A 15360-nucleotide genomic window follows, 5' to 3' on the forward strand; every position below is an offset into this window, starting at 1 on the left:
GACTTAGTGTTAACAATACTTTTTTTCTCTCTCTCAAAGAGGGTGCATGGGGGGGTGTTATATTCTGAGAAAATTCAGTACTGAAAAGAATTTGCAATGAGCAAAGAGAAAAGTTGCAATTAGCCTTAGCTTTAAAAGTATTTCATAGTCCTGTCCACAATTCCATAAAATAGAGTTTCTCAATACTGGTCCTCGGGTTCCCATGTGTCTTCCAATTTCTGTTCCAATGAATTACTTAGGCTAATTGAACTATCTGCTTGATTAAACCTTTTTGTAAATGTTTCCAGCTATTAAAAAGTTGAAAGAGGATTACAAATTAGTGCTCACCATGCACCTAGTGCCAAGGTACACAGCTCCTCTCAGGACTATGGAGTTTAAAACATAGTAACATTACATCACAGCTGTGCTTGTGCAAAAGTTTTACATCTCTACTCTATTTAAAACAACTATATGTTGACTATATATAAGTATATAGTCAGCTATATACGTGCCAAATATAAATTGCAGGTCCATAGTGTACAGTACACCAGGTAAAAAAATGTCCATGCATTTGCTCAATTTTTGAAGTACTTTTTGAAGTATTTTGTATGTCCATGTTTAGGTTTCTTCACTCTTGTCTTAATCTATTGAATTAATTAATTGAATTGCACCAAAAAAAATGCTGATTTTCAGATTATTATTTTTTTAAGATTAGTTTACCCTTAGTAGCTACAGTGATGCCCAGAGGTTGAAAACAATACAATACCAGTTACAAAGCCAAGTCAAGATAAACTACTCATAAAATACTAATAATTAATATTTTATAGTTAGTATCTCAATTGTATTAATTGTAGCACAACATAGCCTCCAACTTCCTGTGAAAGTTTCCCCAATTACATTATCAGCTGCCTTCAATTTCTGTCAACCTGAAATAATTATCTGAAATGCCATCCCTCTGTTTTCAGTTACTATGGCACTGACGTTGTCTTAATATTGCACTATACAAGTTATAACATCCTTTGTAGTCCTTATACTTTATGTTATCAGTTGCAATGTTGAGGATATTGCTTTTTTTGTACATGTATACAGATTGCTATGAAAGACACATTGACTAAATATTTAATACATGTTGTTTGTCATACAAGCTGATTTGGATATGTGTGACTGCATGTGCAAGCGAGTTTCAGTTGTGACATGTCATGCTTTAAGTGACACACTGAAATGGTTAAGACTCATAAATGTATAATAGAATGCAGAACCTTTCAGCACAAATTAAACTTGCATATACATTCATCATTTGAAAGATTTTGTTTATGTTATCATCCACAAAATGGATTAAAAAATATGAAAATAGTTATTACCAATTTTGTTCTGATTAATCATTAATCATTAAATGTTTTGGATATGTCTTATTGTCTCTCGTTCTTCTAAGATCAAATACAAAAATAATGGAAAAGTATGGAAAAAATACACATACTTTGAAGTCAACAAAGATGTATTAGGACTTCTTTAAGAAACCATATTTTACTTTAAGCCTTTAATAAATTACAGATATGACTACATTCAGAATTCCTAGGTTTGAAATATGTATGCATTCAATTTAAATAGATTTTGATAAAGCAAGTTAATGCAAATTGCTGAGTAATACCAAAACCAAAGTGGAAATTTCATAATGCAGCCATTTGCTAATTTTCTGATTTAGATATAAGCTTTCCGTTTTGTACAAGTATTTCAACTGATAGTAAAGGATGCCTGTAAGCTGCTACCAGATCTCATCTTAAGCATATAATTGATAAAGACTTATATAAGTATACTTACATACAGTCCATTGACAAATTAAAGGAAAAACCAACATAAAGTGTCTCAGTAAGGTGCTGGGCACCACGAGCCGCCAGAACAGCTTCAATGCTCTTGGCACAGATTATTCGAGTCTCTGGACTCTACTGGAGGGATGAACACCATTCTTCCAAAAGATATTCCCTCATTTGGGGTTTTGATAATGGTGGTGCAGAGTGCTGTCTAACACGTCAGTCCAAAATCTCCCATAGGTGTTCAATTGGGTTGAGATCTGGTGACTGCGAAGGCCATAGCATATGATTCACATCATTTTCATACTCATCACACCATTCAGTGAGTCCTCGTGCCCTGTGGATGAGGCATTGTCATCCTGGAAGAGACACTCCCATCAGGATAGAAATGTGTCACCACAGGATAAAGGTGATCACTCAGAATAACTTTGTAATGATTTGCAGTGACCCTTCCCTCTAAGGGGACAAGTGGACCCAAACCATGCCAGGAAAATGCCCCCCCACAGCATAACAAAGTCACTTACAGTGAGGGAAAAAGTATTTGATCCCCTGCTGATTTTGTATGTTTGCCCACTGACAAAGAAATGATCAGTCTATAATTTTAATGGTAGGTGTATTTTAACAGTGAGAGACAGAATAACAACAACAAAATCCAGAAAAACGCATTTCAAAAAAGTTATAAATTGATTTGCATGTTAATGAGGGAAATAAGTATTTGACCCCTTCGACTTAGTACTTGGTGGCAAAACCCTTGTTGGCAATCACAGAGGTCAGACGTTTCTTGTAGTTGGCCACCAGGTTTGCACACATCTCAGGAGGTATTTTGTCCCACTCCTCTTTGCAGATCCTCTGCAAGTCATTAAGGTTTCGAGGCTGACATTTGGCAACTCGAACCTTCAGCTCCCTCCACAGATTTTCTATGGGATTAAGGTCTGGAGACTAGGCTAGGCCACTCCAGGACCTTAAAGTGCTTCTTCTTGAGCCACTCCTTTGTTGCCTTGGCTGTGTGTTTTGGGTCATTGTCATGCTGGAATCCCCATCCACGACCCATTTTCAATGCCCTGGCTGAGGGAAGGAGGTTCTCACCCAAGATTTGACGGTACATGGCCCTGTCCAATGGCCCTTTGATGTGGTGCAGTTGTCCTGTCCCCTTAGCAGAAAAACACCCCCAAAGCATAATGTTTCCACCTCCATGTTTGACGGTGGGGATGGTGTTCTTGGGGTCATTCCTCCTCCTCCAAACACGACAAGTTGAGTTGATGCCAAAAAGCTCGATTTTGGTCTCATCTGACCACAACACTTTCACCCAGTTCTCCTCTGATTCATTCAGATGTTCATTGGCAAACTTCAGACGGGCCCGTACATGTGCTTTCTTGAGCAGGGGGACCTTGCGGGCGCTGCAGGATTTCAGTCCTTCACGGCGTAGTGTGTTACGAATTGTTTTCTTTGTGACTATGGTCCCAGCTGCCTTGAGATCATGAACAAGTTCCTCCCGTGTAGTTCTGGGCAGATTCCTCACCGTTTTCATGATCATTGAAACTCCACGAGGTGAGATCTTGCATGGAGCCCCAGACCGAGCGAGACTGACAGTTATTTTGTGTTTCTTCCATTTGTGAATAATCGCACCAACTGTTGTCACATCCTCACCAAGCTGCTGGCGATGGTCTTGTAGCCCATTTCAGCCTTGTGTAGGTCTACAATCTTGTCCCTGACATCCTTGGACAGCTCTTTGGTCATGGCCATGGTGGAGAGTTTGGAATCTGATTGATTGATTGCTTCTGTGGACAGGTGTCTTTTATACAGGTAACGAGCTGAGATTAGGAGCACTCCCTTTAAGAGAGTGCCCCTAATCTCAGCTCATTACCTGTATAAAAGACACCTGAGAGCCAGAAATCCTGCTGATTGATAGGGGATCAAATACTTATTTCCCTCATTAACATGCAAATCAATTTACAACATTTTTGAAATGCATTTTTCTGGATTTTTTTTTTTTTTTCTGTCTCTCACTGTTAAAATATACCTACCATTAAAATTATAGACTGATCATTTCTTTGTCAGTGGGCAAATGTACAAAATCAGCAGGAGATCAAATACTTTTTTCCCCTCACTGTAGATCCTTTCCTCTTGCCATCTTGATCCAAAATCGAGCTCAACTGGGCCTGCTCAGCATTTGTATACATGCCACACAGCATGATAGGATGTTAATTGCTTAATTGTATCACGCAGTACACCTGTTTGGAGGCATCTGCATTCGATATGTTGCTCCACTCATTTATTCAGGTTTTTCCTTTAATTTGTCAACCATCTGTATATACACTTATGTATTATAGTTTTAGTTTAACTACACAATGGTAGTTGTTACCGCAACCCTGAAAATACCATCCCTTAACTTGTTAAATGTGTAGCATGGACTTCTTGAATCTGAGCTAATATCTAGGCTACATAAGGTTAAAATGATTATAACAGTGACCATATCCTGCTTAAGAGGAAGGTTACTCTAAATTATCAAATTGTTACTCCAATCCTATTAGTTAGTTATTTCAAAGTACATTTTATGATTTTCAAATACTGGTTCTGAAGAGATGCTAACGATGCTGCTTCAATTTATGATTTCAGCATAGATGCGTTAAGTATAGACTACTTTTTTAGCTAATATTGAATTTGGTCTCAAATAGATAATGGCAGAATGGTGAAGATGGCTCTCGATATACATACATATATATCAGATTTGCTAAGATACTGATTCACTGATTTGTATATCAAACATTCAAATGTTTAATAGAACTAGATAATGCAAGAATATATTAAGTAACATTTCTTGAGTTCATAAATAACAAATATTAAATTTTTAGATACTTCAGATGTAGGCAGGGACTCAAGGAGTGTCTGATTGTAGAATTATATTTTAAGTAGAAAAGACCTCTAATAATATCACCTTAAATTTATCAGATTTGAAAATACTTACCTAAGCACATTGATATAAAGGTAGTGGTAATGAAATAAAGATATATATGTATTCCTGTCATGTGATGTTACATGTAATTTAAACTACAGTAAGTGAATTGACAATTGACAGTGTAACCAGAGATAACTAGAATAGAAACTTTCTTATACAGCATATTTCAGTTCCAAATGTATAAAAACATATATAATCTACCCAATTGTGTTTCAGTCATTCAAAACAAGGCTAGGAAACAACAAAGTTTAGTCTTAATATTTGTAATCATATTGTGTTATGATATTCATGTAAAGTTTTCAAAAGTGAAAACTAAATCTGCTTGTGTATCGTGATTCACCTTTTACCAGGTGAGGTAGAGCTTACAATGTAGCAGAATATGTACTGGAAGAGCAGATGTATGCAGCCACAAATCTTTAGTAAATCTTGTATGTGTTAAATTATCTGTATAAGTAATTATGTGTTAAGATATTACAGTAAAATTCAGGACTAAAAAATTGGATTTATTTTTTTGTCTTGGTAAGGTTTAGGAATTGTAGAATTTGGGGTTTAGGATCTAGAGTTGATATGCAGTATCATGAGCATCAGAAAAGCTTTCCTATATAAAGGCAAATAAAGAGACATAGTTATTCTCTTTAGTTAGTGTGAAAATGTTCGGGCTGCTACTCGACTGAATTGCTCGAAGATAAGTGAATGAAGCCCCTTTTGAGGACTTGATTAAACCACTGAGAGAACACTATGTACCTAATTGCACTGTGGTTGCCGAAAGGTCATAAATTTCAATCCAGAGTTCAAGGGTACAATAAAGCTGTAGAGCAATGATTGCACTAATTTAAAAGCAGTAACAGATTTACGTGAAATCAGCACAAATCCATTCAAGCCTTGTTTCTGGACTGGATAATCAGGAATTGTGGTTGAGATGTGTTAACAGAGTCTGTGCTGAAACTTGTTGATGTACAATTAAGGAAGAAAAAAGTTAAACAACTTGCATTGTATTTAAAGGATTTGGAGGATATTATAAATTGTATTATTAAATTGAAAGCATGTCCTGAGAGTTTGCTAGTATTTTTTGACAGTAACTTTTGTCGGATTATGATTTTATACACTAATACCCCCCTTAAGTCAAGGCTATGAGCAATGTCTTGGTTTATTATTGCAATAGGATATTGCAAAATAAGAAAAGGTTACGTTTTTGTTTTAACATATAGCCTAATGAAATTGAACTATTCAACAAGTATTACATTAGCACTGACATGATCCTGTTGTGTATTTGACTCCAGTTTCCTTCCATTAACTTGTTTTTACAATAGGATAGCTCAATGGAACTTCATCCATCACATGACCCTATAATTCACCTTGCTGTGAGTTAGTCATGGTTTTGGCAGTGTGACAAGATTAAATCTCTTCTCCCTAGAGTTGTTCAGCCTCCCAATCGATTGGAGGCAGCACTGACAGCTGGCAGCTCACCCCACAATGAAATCTATAGTCCTTTTAATGCAAGGTTCTCCAATGTGGGTCCTGGAGGGCCACAGCGTCTTTTGGTTTTCATTCCACACAAGCACATATCTACTCTTCCCAGGTCTGACTGTTAGTGATTTAAATAGAGCTGGAAAACCAGACCTGCAGGACCAGGATAGGTGAACCAATATTATATATTGGAAATATGGCAGGCAGTGCCTTGCTCTGCAAGAATAACATATACAGCACCCCTGCAGCATGCCAAGGTTAGGTTAGATTGGACACCTCACCATTGATAAGAGCTGTAGCATATTACTATACATACAGTTATAGGTTTTAGTTTCTTTATCATTTCAATGTATTTTTATGTAGGCTCAAATAAGATAAGAGCTGTGCTTATTTTTAGCTTTAATACAAAGAGGTTTCATTACCACTCCATTGCCACTCCTGTGCCCCTGTCCCTCCTTTGATCAAAAGCAGGCTTATCTAATTTGTACACATCAGTGGGACACAAAACCTCTGAATATGAGAAATGTGCATTTATTAAGTGGCCCACTGACTCTGCTTAAGTGCTTCCAGCTGTAAGTCCACTTAAGCGTGCACATATACTCTGTTTGAATATCATGAGTTGCTGTAGTGATGGCTTAGCTTAGCAATTTGAGTCTTTTCAATAGTTTGCTTCTTCAGCAAGCATGCCTTGTTGCTTCACAAAGCAGTAATGCTAATGAATCATTTTCAAAAGGGTCTAATTAAATAGGTTTTCCATGTTATGACTATAAACTATAGTTCAATATAACTTTGCTCCAGTGTATGTCATGAAAGACCACTATTATTTTTCAGCACAGCACATATAATTATTAATACAATAATGTGAAACTAATTATATATATATATATATATATATATATATATATATATACTCACACAAACACACAAATATTTAGAATGCTAACAAAACCCCTTCAACTATGTTCTACCATGTAACATGCAGGGGTTATTCAAATCCACATATATAAAAGGTAATTCATGTTTTTCTTTATTTAATTAGACATAATACTGCATACATAGTATATTTTTACAATGACCAATTCTGTACACAATATGCTTTCTAGATTGCATGTACTACGTGTATTTCACACAGTACAGTTTAGAAATACTGTATGGATTAACCTTGAAGCTGTAACTCTTGACTGTTTTGAATATATACGCCTACTTTGACATGCAGGATTCTGGACTACAACCATGACAAACATCAATCATAAATCAGAAGGGACCAGAAAACAAATCTATCCTCAATGAGGCTGTCCATATCTATTAGTGTCATTGACGGGGGAACATATCTCAGCATTAACTTGACATTCCATTTCATTAGTATACAACAGTCTGGAGACATATAATTGCAAGGAGACAGGTGTCTGAAATTTGGCTAGAATTCATGCCGAATAATAGAAAATTAACTGCACATATATTATACCAGGAACTCAAAGTCCAGCCCTGCAAGGCAAAAGTTGTTTTCAAAGAAACACAGTCTATGAAAAACGATTCATGGGGCCATATTTTGATTACGTGGTACTAGCAGTTTATTTTGATCAAAATTGGGGCAAAGCATTATGTGTGCTGCAGTGTTATTTTGGAAACCAGCATTGCACAGGGTTAAATTACCAGCATTAGAAACAGTGGCCAACATTACATTTGAGACATGATGTCAGTAACTTCCACCTTGTGAAGTGATCTTGATGATGTCCCAAAGCTCATTAGTGCCTTGGATTCACATTTTATAGCTTTCTAGCGATTCTGGGAGTTTTCAGATTTTAGCCAAATACAAAAACAAGGGTGAGAAACTCCCTGAAACTATTCCTATGCAGGAATAACTAGAGTAAGTAGTATGTTTTGTTTTTCCCTATGCTCTCTAACCACTGTATTAGAAAGGATCATTGCCCTTCCATTTTTTTTTTTTGTAGTATTCAGTAACTTTTGTCAGGCTGTTAGAGAAGCCAGCTTTGAATTCTGATGTTGAAGCATGTTTGCTAAACATGTTTAAAAGGTGAATAAAAGGTTAGGTTACCCAAAGAAGAAAATAGATCCCAAAGAGGATTATGAGACATTGCTGCAGGCATTGCGAAGTGCTACAAATGTAACAGGAATGATAATGTGTTTGTGTATTTACATGGTAATTTAATTTGTATAGCATTTTCCATGTCTGGTTTTCTTTGAGATTCTACAGTTTGCAGTTTGTTTTGGGTTAATATTGTCTTTGTTTTGCCGCCTTTTGATCACATCATCACTTTGCTTCCCTGTCTGTTTTTCCTTTTGCTAAGAGGAGTTAAGCGCAGTGCCGTGCTCCTAATAATATACTTAATTTAAATTGTTAAGACTGTCTAACCATTGGTAAAATGTGACATGACATACACAGTACTATAAAAACACTACAACAGTTGGTTTACTGTTTATACATTTTGATACAATTATTGAATTAGTCTTGAAAAGCATAATTTATGTTTTCTTTCAAGTTGGAAGCACTGCCCAAGGGGGAGGGGTTTCTACGCACTTCCGTAGAAACCCGATCAAAAATGTCAATCTATCAAAGCTGCCATTGGTCTCTGCGCACGTCACTCAGAACAGGTCCCTTCCCACTTCCTGTTCCATAAAATGTGACAACAGCGCAGGTTCGTCCTCTTTTGCCATTTTGCCTGGACCCGATAACGTGAGCTTTCTGTGTCTGTGTGTTGCATTAGACCTTAAAAACTGCATATTTCTGCTGGCTTGCTTCACTAATAGTGTTGTTCACCACCGTTTTGCTACATCTCTGTCTCTATTGATTGTCTTATAAGTTATATTTATAGCTAATTCCGACCCTGTCCATCCGCACTGCGCTTTTGGTTTTAGTTTTGGTTCACAAATAGAGCATTTTAAAAATAATAATCATGCTAATATAGTGCCATATATTATCCGATTGCTTGATGTGTTGGTTTTTTGTCCACAGGGCTTTTTCCTCCACAGCAGGAGTGCTAGCAGCAGCAGTGAAATCCAAGGCCCAGCTGCCCGGCCGCCCCCTTGGTCTGTTGTAGAGATCTCACCCATGAGAGGTGCTCCTCTGCTGGCTTGCGCCTGCTGGTTCGGATGGACAATGCAGCGGTGGTTGCTTATATTTACAGGCAGAGAGGTCTCCGGTCATGCAGACTGTACTGTCTAGCACGCCATCTGCTTCTGTGGGCGCAGCCACGGTTCCGCTCCATCAGAGCAGTTCACCTCCCAGGCCTGTCCAACACGGCAGTGGGCCTCCTCTCTTGGGGAGGCCCCCCGGTCTCGGAATGGTGCCTCCACCTGCTTGTGATACAGCAACTGTAGAGCTGGTTCGGCAGGGCAGAAGTGGATCTCTTTCCCTCAGCAGAGTCCACACACTGCCCACTATGGTTCTCTGTCCAAGACCGCTCAGGAACCCTAGGGATCAACGCGCTAGCCCACACATGGCCCGCTGTCTCCTTTACGTGTTCCCACCGTTCCCCCTTCTTAACCCTGCGTTCCTCCCGAAAGTGCTGTCTCCATTTCATGTCAACAGGCCAAATGAGTTGATGGCTTTTCATCCTCCTCCCTTTGCTTCAGAGCAAGAGAGTCGGCTTCACCTGCTCTGCCCTGTGCAGGCCCTCAGGTGCTATTTGGAACGCACTAAGGACATTCGGCGCTCAGACCAATTGTTTGTGTCTTGTGGATTGTGGACACAGGGCTAGGAGCTTTCAAAACAACACCTCTCGCATTGGATTGTGGACACCATTACCATGGCCTACAAGTCCACTGGGACTCCGGTGCCTGATCACCTGGTGGCCCACTCGACTCGAGGCGTTGCCACATCGTGGGCCCTTTTTCAATGTGTCCCCTTGGCAGACATTTGTGTGGCTGCAGCTTGGGCCTCGCTGATTACATTTACCTGGTTCTACAGGTTGGACGTGATGGGACCGGTCCCTTCCATTGGGAACCCGGTGTTGGCTGCAGTCGAGCCCCAGTTGCCTACGGGCTCTGGCTCCTGATTTCCTCTCCCAGTCATGTGCATCTTGATAGAACTATTAAATGGTGTCTTCCCTTCCACCAGACTATGCCTTCCAGTCGAGCACCCATGCAAGCTGCTCCTGGACTTGCTGGCAGCCCTGTTTATGTGTTCCCAGGGTCTGTCATGCAGCCTCCAGGTAGGTTGCCTTATGAGGCCACCCTATATATAGTTTGTTCATTGTGCATTGCATTGTGTTGCAGTGGTGCATGCATCTGGCCTGTACCCTGCTCTCTGTGTATATATATATATATATATATATATATATATATATATATATATATATATATATATATATATATATACATAATGTTGAACTCTCTTGTTAATAAGTTAAAAGGAAAATAGTCTGAACTGTTTATTAAAGCCAATGTGATCTATTTTTTTTTATTACCCGCAAGCTTTGTGTTTCATTAAATGTATTGTCTGAATTTTTCATGTATTGTTCTTCTACAATTGCAGAGGCGTATTTTTTTTTTGTACAGATACACTATTTATATTTAGGTAATAAAATAAATTGTGGTTTAATCTGTAACCTAGGAAAATGTGGATTGTGAAAACACGGTCAGTCTGTTTTTCCTTTGGCTGAGAGGAGGGAGTAGAGGAGCAGAAATATTCTGCAGTCCCGAAAAAATAAATGAACCTCCAATCGGCTGTGCCCTGTCTCCGTGTCCCTCATTGATCAACATGACCGTAAAGCAGGGAAGGTTTCACCACACAACACAACACAATGCAGAAGTATACAAGAGGGTTAGCTAGCACAGGGCAGAACAGCTGAGTGCAAGAGCACGCCAGCTACATAAACTTACAACAAAGCTGCTAATAGGCCTCAGATGAGACCTCCCCCTTTGGCTGCTCATCTACAAAGCACACAGATGCACTTCCTCTTTTGTCTTAGCCCAAAGGCCTATGAGCAACCTTGCAACTTTGGGAGCTATATTGTTTTTCAGATAACCAGGTTGCATATGCTACTGATTTCAAAAATGGCTCCTGAAGGGGACTATGGGATACTAAGTACCAAAGCCGTCATGAAGGAGGTCTGTGGACAGGGCCAGTGAGGCCACATTGGAGGCCAATAGCCTACATGGATACACTACTGAGACAGAAAGCTATTCAGGAGCAGGGAGCATCCATAACCCTGGGATTTTACTGAATAACAATAACACCAGGAACAGGGGTTGCCACAGGCCTGAGCTCAACTGGGGACCTAATAATCAGCAGCAAGGAGCCTGAAAGGGCAGACGCACAAACGTAAGAGCGGGGAGCATACACAGGCCCTTGAGACATGACCCTGCCTCTGAGCAGCGGACGAGTTAGTACCTGTTGTCTTGCCTTATTTATATATTAATTGTATCAAATTGTATTAATTAACTTAGCACAGTGATACCTGTTTTACACTTAATTACACTGTTACTAGGAACTAACACCTTATTCTATATCCAGGATTGGCTTGAATATCTGTAGTGCATTATTTTATATATTTACACATTATAGCCAAGTCAATGGAAATAAAGTGTGGATCTATCCACACAATGGGTGAAGACACATACATTAAATAATCAATGCATAGATGTATTTGCATACACTACCGGTCAAAAGTTTTAGAACACCCCCATTTAAGCAATTCAAGTCCAGTGAATAACCTGAAATGGAATAAAGGTAGGCGGTAAACTGCCAGAGGTTAACAAAAAGTTTAGGTTACCAAAAACTGAAAAATAATGTACATTTCAGAGTTATATACTGTACTGTGTTACAATGCAAACATCGTTTGAAAGCTTATTCTCTTGGGTACCAGCGCGTTTCATTCTCAAACACATCCGATTTATAGTTTCCCTGTCGCCTGCCGTCATTCAGAGCTCGGGGGGTAAACGTGCAGTCTGCTCCGGGGGGGTGGGGGGGGTGGTCTCATTCAGACGGTCACAGATCACTCAGTTTCGATCGGATTTCTTTGCAAATAGCTTGTTTTGTTTAGAACAACTTAATGATCAGTCCAGTATATAATATATTTGACGTTCTGTCAAACACAGAGAAGTTCAGATCCAATTATATTAAATCATTTTGTATTAGTACACTGTAAACAGAGTTTTCCATCTTGAAATTTTGAGCTCTCTACGGGTGTGTGTTGCTTCTACCAAAACGTGCATGGTCTTGTTTCGACTGTCTGGTTCCAGAATATGTCATAATTGTCAATTTTGTCTGAGATTTTGTATTCCTACTCAGACCAAGTATGCCCCCACCCCCCCATTTCAGAATTTCAGGAAAAAACTAATTTTTCACATCAGAGAATTCACATTGTTAGAAAGCTGAGAGTCTCAGCTTTTATGGGACACCAAACAACACAACAGTGAAGATTACACATGGGATTATAGAGAAACACATGGATTTGGTGCTCTTTTAAGGATACCAGAGGGGATTGTCAGCTTAAGGGGTAAAAGTTTGTTACACAAAACAATTCCATAATTTATTTTTAATCACACATATATACAGATCTATAACAATCACATACTCAAAACAATAGGCCAACAGATGTTGCAGTGTCAAAGTGCTGAGTCACATCAGAGGCCGATGTTCAGGCATCAAGCAGTGCCGAGAATTCAGGGTCAATCGACATCAGTGCCGAGTATGATACACATCAAAGCAGCGTATAGCTGAGTGTCAGCTCATAAGACTGTAGTCAGAGAGAAGCTAAACTAAAAACTTTTATTTTGCTAACAACACAGAAAAACATAGCAGCATTCACCTTCCTGGGATGAACATCAAAAGAGGAAGTGTGTCTGAATGCTGTATAGTTGAGCACACCGGCGTCGTAGACCCGGGCTTCCAGGGCTTTAGCCACGGATCTCCTAGTAACAGCCCCGGATCTTTTGACCCTCCCCCACTCGTACCGGAGGACTCACCGTCAGCACCCCCCCCACCCCCCGCTCCTAATGGAGAAATCATTGTCAGCCCCGGGTGAGCTGAAGTCTAGCGACGCCCCTGGTTGAGCAGGCAAAGGAGGATGGCTTATCTGAGTGACAGCGCATATCGGGAGCTTTGTAATGAGTTGAGGCTGCTTCCCATTATGTGTAGCAATGTCCCATAGTCCCGTTTGGGAACTATTTTTAACTGGAAAGGAAACCTAATTTCGAAGTGAATTTTTCCATGTAAACAGAAATAACAATAATAATAATAATAATAATAATAAGAAGAAGAAGAAGAAGAAGAAGAAGAAGAAGAAGAAGAAGAATGATAATAATAATAATAATAATAATAATAATAATAATAATAATAATAATAATAATAATAATAATATAAATGATGTAGGTGGAAATTGTAAAGATACCTAATTATAATGCTAATGTTTGTACGGAAGAAAATCAAAGATGTGGTATGTCAGTTATTTGCATAATATCAGGAAGTTTAAGTTTCAGTTTGAAACTGTGTATATGCAAGCAAAATAACTGGATACTATATTTGCAGGATTAAGTGAAAACTATCAATTGCATTTGGGAATATTACAGAAAAAAATATGATCTGCTTGAATTGTATGAATAACATATATTAAATGTTAGCACTGTTTGCCAGGCTAATTTAAAAGAAAAAAATAAGCAATGAGGATTGCTGTCTGTATCATGCTATGTGATAATATGGCACCCCTGTTACTACTTCTGCCTGAGCAAGTTAATATCGAATGTGACCCATTCTGAATCTTGGGAGTGGTACAGCCTGTGTGGTGATGATCTGTTTTGATTTTTTGCTTCTTCTGCTGTAATAAAGAAATAAAATACGCATTACAACAACACAGTTTGGGATTTCAAGTGTAAGTAAATTATTATGTTATAGGATTTGAAAAGTACAAATAAAGAGTATACACCCAGACATAAACATCCCATTAAATGTGACAATTGCCCCTAATTGTCCCGTTACTTATTAGCAAATTATAAATAGCAATGGTTATAAAACACATTCCTGGTGCTCCTCTGGAGGGGGACTGAATATACAAAGCATTCTCTACAATGTGTATTTGCAAGGCCATTTCTCACAGTAAATCTGGGGAAGAATTCAGAAAACGTACTTAAAGTGTCAAACAGTTTGATTCCTAGAGAGAGAAATTAGGATACTTGTGTAGGACTCACATCTTGCCAATGAAGATCTAAAGTGGGATTCCCAGTTATGCAGTGCCAATTGGACTCCATTCTGCAATTACTGGGTTGTAAGGCTCAGTCTCAAATATGAGGCCTCTACTTGATTAAAATGTTTTTGTTGTAGCTTCCACCAAAGTAGCAATGAAATGTGAATACAGCAGAATATTAATGTACAACATTTAGAGAACATTAGATTAGGGCATTCAGGAAGCAATTAAACAAAACTCTGACTTAAGCAAAGAATGTTCAACCTTTTAGCAACATTTTACAGACAGTATTGTTTCTGCAAGTTTTATGAATCTGTATTTGAAAGAACGCAAATGTAATTTAAATACAATGTTGCCAGGGCATAGTGTGTAAGCTGGGATGGTGCAAACATGTTAATAGATTTATAAATCAAATACGAGAAGCCAGACAAGCATTTCCAAATCTCATCTCTTGTGCATAAATGTCATCCTGTGCATACAATTATCAGTATATAAAAACTGAAAAGCTAAATACAGCTGCAAAATGAAAATTATTGTTATAAACTTTGATTTTAGATGAACTGGACTGTAGCATTTTTGTTTTCCATTTAGTTACCAATGATGTTTCAGGACAATTAAATGGTAGTGGTACAAGTTTCACAAGATGTAGATTTGTTTTTAATAAATAGTGACAAATAATAAACATTTAACCAGCATGACAACACATCATAGATCAGCTACTGTTGGTCAGTTATAGCGGATCCAGGACCAAACCATTTTTAGACGGGGAGAAGGGGGGGGTTGATGATTATATTTCATAACCTGCTTTTTTCATTGTAAAGATATTTGTGTGTCTAATCCTTACATGTGTGATTTGTAATATGTTAATATGTCTCTTACTGTATAACAGATGTCACCTCATGCACTTTAGGAGAGAGGAATGCAAACCGAACTCTCACCATGCTGTTGATACTGGCAGTACATGGCTGTCCGTCATATCACATTGAGTTCTGGCCATGGTGCCTTT

Source organism: Amia ocellicauda, chromosome 2 (genome assembly GCF_036373705.1).
Source record: "Amia ocellicauda isolate fAmiCal2 chromosome 2, fAmiCal2.hap1, whole genome shotgun sequence".
Lineage (NCBI taxonomy): Eukaryota > Metazoa > Chordata > Actinopteri > Amiiformes > Amiidae > Amia > Amia ocellicauda.